At 46.0% G+C, this 4,825-nt stretch overlaps 1 pseudogene; it reads right to left on the bottom strand.

The window, feature by feature from the left end:
• Positions 1 to 930: 930 nt before the first annotated feature.
• The window catches only part of LOC102474757 (60S ribosomal protein L12 pseudogene), an 89,044-nt pseudogene continuing 85,149 nt past the window's right edge, over positions 931 to 4,825 (bottom strand).

Genomic DNA, 4,825 nt, shown 5'->3' on the forward strand with positions numbered 1-4,825 from the left:
TGTGTCTGAGGAACACCCCCCCTTTTTTTTTCTATGAAAAGAAATACATATGAAAGATCTCTACCACCTTTCCCTTGCTTAGAATATAGACGTGATGCCTGGAGCTAATGCAGCTATCTTGCAACCATGAGGATGAAGTTAAGGAAAAAGAAGAGACCTCAGCTCAGATAGGAGAAGCCAACCCAAGATGCACCCTACCTGAAAACTTTTTATAATGGAGAAAATTAGAAAGCTCCTATAAGTTTAAGCAACTGGTTGGTTATATACCATTAGTAGCCAAATAATTTATAACAAATATCCTTTTAAATGAACATTATGATGAAGAGCTGGTTAGGGGGTAGATAAGAAAAAAAAGTTTTTTTTGTTTTTGAGTGTCTATAATGAGCCAAGCCCTGTACTTTTTTTTTTGAGAGGTTTTTGTTATAGGGCGCGTGCGCTCACCAGACAGACAGAGACAGAGAGACGGAAAGTGAGAAATCACCCCCCAGGGGGGATGGCCACGCCGCAATCCCTTCTCCTCCATTCTCCTCTCGGGATCTTGGGCACGCACGCACAAGCGCCCGGCGTGAGTTTAAGCCACCGGGTCCGGGACTCGGGCTGCAATTGACTACATGTGAGACCAGTGACACAGCCATTATGCTAACTGCTGGTCCCTTTTCTTCTTCTTCTTCTTCTCCTCCTTCTTCTTCTTCTTCTTCTTCTTCGAAAATCTCTCTCTCTCTCTCTCTTAAAAATAAATAAAAAAATAAAAAATAAATAAAAAGGACCTTTCCCCTGTACCCTAGTGGCTGTTACATATGGTCAGGTGGATTATGGGCAGGTGGATTTGAACGCTGGGTGCCCAGACAGCGTCCACACAGGACCTGCAGTGCCCACGGTATTCAACCTTCCCTCCTAACCGTGCCAATGGGAGCCCTGGCGTCCCCTCCCTCAGCACGCTGCTGCGGGGCTCTCCCGCGAGTTCTCCATATCATCGATCCACACCTTCCCCGACTGCAGAGATCATTAAGAGAATCGGTTTACAAGGCTCGTGCTGCGCGGTTGGCTGTGGGAGAGAAGGTAAACAGAGCCAGCCAGAGCTGTGACATACGAGGCTCCGTCCTGTGCTTAATGAGGCCAGTAACGACAGGAAGGCTAGAGGAGCCGCACATGGATGCGCGGGCCGTGGACAATCGCGAGTCCACGGGCTTTGATTTGAGGCAGTCCTGGAAATAGCAGGTGCCCTGTCAATCCGTGGCGGGGCCGCTCCCACGAATCTTTCCATGCAATTCATCTCGTGGACTGAAATGGATTAAAATATGAATTCCTTTCCCATGGTGATCAAAGTCAGACTCCCCCCCACCCTGTAAAAAAATAGACAGAAGGGGACCAGCAGTTGCTGGACTCCCATGTGGCTAACAGTGGTTCAAGTCCCGGACCAGGCAGCTTGGACTCACGCCAGGTGCGTATGTGTGCATGCCCAAGATCCCAAGAGGAGAATGGAGGAGAAGGGATTGCGGTGTGGCCATCCCCCCTTGGGGGTGATTTCTCACTTTTTCTCTCTCTGCCTCTCTCTGGCAAGAGCACATACCCTGCAACAAAAAAATCTTCAAAAAAAAAAAAAAAGAAAAAGAATGAAGAAAAGAATCGATTATACTTTGTCTCATGCCAGCCATATTTGCATAGCCTGGTATAGTTTGCACTCGTATTTTCCTGTGAAGTGCACCTGGGCAACATTTCTTAAAATAATTACAGTCTGGGGGCAGCGGGTGGCATGGTGGCTGGGGGCTCTGGACTCCCCCATGGCCGACCATGGTTCAAGTCTCTCAGACCTGGCGGCTTGCTGTCCCACTTTTCCTTTCTCTCTCTCTCTCTCTTTTCCTCTCTGGTCAGATTAAAATAAATGGATGGATAAGTAAAATTAAAATAATTCTTTTTTTTAAAAAAAGTATGATCCGAACAGTCTTGTGTGGTCTAGGAGCGAGGAGGCGGCACCAGAATCAGAGAACACAGATTTGGAAGCTCCGAATTCCGATGGCCCCAAAGGACCCACAGGTCCTCTGTGGACAGAGAGGAGCCGCAGCTTCTGCACGGACTGGGGAAGGGGTTGGAGGCTGAGGCCTGAGAGCCTGATAGCTCAGGAGCAGCTCCTGGGGGCCTCACGTGGAGGTGAGAGGAACAAAAGGCCTCGAAGACAGCAGCGTGGATACCCCCATGGATGTGCCTAAGGGACCCTGGCCTTGGAGCCACGCCCCAGGGCCTGAGATCAGAAGCTCCCAGCTGTGGGTTCTCTTCTTGCAGGAGAAGTTCATTTTGCAAGGTTTCTTTTTTTTTTTTTTTTTTTTCTTTTTCTTCCCTCTGTCCCCTGCTTTGTGTATTTCACTGCATTTTTGGCCTTAAGTCTGTCTTGTGACATCAAATGTTACCCGTAAGAATTGTTCTCCTGAGTCCAAAGGTTACTGTCTATGTGGGGCGACACTGTTTCTTTTTTCTTTACTTTCTTTTTTTCCCCCAAGTCTTCTGTGCCTTCTTTTTCTTTTCTTTTGTTTTTTAGTTTTTTGCCATAAAGTGCATATGCTAGTCAGAGAGAGAGAGAGAGAGAGAGAGAGAGAGAGGGGAAGTGAGAAATTACTCCCCAGGGGTGATGGCCATGCCACAATCTCTTCTCCATTCTCCTCCTGGGATTTTAGGCATCCTCCATTCTATTCTTGGGATATTGGGCACATACACACAAACACACCTAGCGTGATTTTCAAGTTGCCAGGTCTGGGACTCGAACCGTGGTTTGCCATGTGATCATCCAGCACCTTAACCACTCTGCTCCTCGCTGGCCCCAGGGACGTTGTTTCTTTTCTCTTTTCTTTTCCCTTTTTATTTTTAAAGAATTATTTTACTTAACTTTTTTTTTTTATTATTATTTTAATTTAACCAGAGAGGGACAGAGTGAGAGAGGGAAAGTGAGAAAGCAAGCTGCCAGGTCCGGGACTCGAACAGCAGTCAGCCATGTGGGAGTCCAGCGCCCTTAACCACACGCCACCTGCCGGCCCCAACATGTTTCTTAAGGAAAATGGAGAAATGCTTACAGCATGGGGTGTCATGGGAAGCCCCTTCCTGGGAGGGCTTCTAGACCAAGGGGAGACCAATGATGTGTGGGACCGTGTCCATCAGAGCAGCCCACAGCAAGGTCAGTCCCCTTCACAGTGGCCTGTCTGGAGCAGTCGCCTTGCTCCGGGGGTAATACTTCTCAGATTAAGGATTTACACACAAAGTTGTAATTGTGATCGTTTCCCAAGGAGATGCGGGAGTCTTTCAGATCAAAGGCTGTTCAAAGGGCCGGCTGTTTCAGGCTGCCCACTCCGAAGGGCTCCACGGGGTGGGACCCAATAATTCAAGCTTTAACAATTCCACATTTATGCCGTGCGTTTAGACGTTACACATCTCTGTCGTCAATCACCTACTTCCTGTGGCCACATTCTCCATCGATGAGAAGCCCTGGGTATAAATCAGGGTCTAACCAGACATGGTGGGACCTTTACTTTTAAGAAAAGTTTATGAGACTTTTTAATGATAAGAAATAATACTCCTTGTGGGCATTTTTTACCAATAAAAGAAAGTATAATGAATTTGTAAAAAATCACCTATAACCCCACCACTCAAAGGCAGCCCAGATTTTAATTCCACTTCTTAAAACAAAACAAAACAATGTAGCTATGTTTATGATTTTTTTTCCCCCCAGAGGGTGCATGGGCTTGCCAGAACTAGAAAGAGAAACAGAGAGATAGGGAGGAGAGGATTGGAAATAAGTCACACGGAAATACCTTCTCCTCCATTTCTTCCTCCTTTCAGGATTTTGGGCACACATGCACACGCCCCTGCCGTGTTTTTTTTGTTTTTTTTTTTTTTTAAATAAAAGAATTATGGATTAAATTAATCAATTTATTTTAAAAATTTGCTATAGGGCACATGCATTCACCAGAGAGAGACAGAGAGATAGAGGGACACACACACACACAGACAGGGAGAGAGAGAGAGGAGGCAAGCTGCCAGGTCCAGGACTCGAACCAGGGTCAGCCATGTGAAAGTCCAGTCCCTTAACCACCATGCCACCTGCTGGCCCGCTGGCATGTTTTTCGAGCTGTCAGGTCCAGGATTTAAACCACATGATCTGCCCTATGGGGTCCGGCTGCCTTCCCCACCACTGCCATGGAGCCGGCTCCGTTCACGATTTGCTTTATGAGTAAGCGAAGGTGGATCAAGGCCCATGGACTCTAGTGTTTCTTACAGATTTCTCTTTTCAAAATATCATTTTTAAAGTTTATTTATTTCTTGTGTGAGAGAGAAAAGGGCAGCGAGACAGCACTCCCAGGGGGATCTCGGTGCCACGATCCACCCCCAGTCTTTAGCCAATCTGGGTCATGGACTAGCCTATACTCAGTGTACTTCAGGTCATCTTTGGGACTTGAACTGGGAACCTCCCGTGTGAGAGTACCTTGCAGCCTATTGTGTTTTACCGCTGCCGCACTGTTTGGCCCCGCCTAAGACATTTTGTCAGCTTGATGCCACTGCCATGTTGCAGGATGGGATGGGTACAGTGCAGACTTTAATTTCTATGAAGGACCCTCCTGACTACCTCAAGTGATGTTCCTGTCAGTAGGGGTGATATATATATATGTGTGTGTGTGTGTATGTGATAGTCATATATTATGATATACATCACATATATAATATACATTATAATATATAATATGCAAAGATATTATCCATATGAATATACATTAATATACATTAGTGTATATGTATATAATATATTACACATTTGATATTATATATTAATATATAATATTTG

This window comes from Tupaia chinensis, unplaced genomic scaffold (genome assembly GCF_000334495.1).
Source record: "Tupaia chinensis unplaced genomic scaffold, TupChi_1.0 Scaffold138490_1, whole genome shotgun sequence".
In the NCBI taxonomy this organism is placed as follows: domain Eukaryota; kingdom Metazoa; phylum Chordata; class Mammalia; order Scandentia; family Tupaiidae; genus Tupaia; species Tupaia belangeri.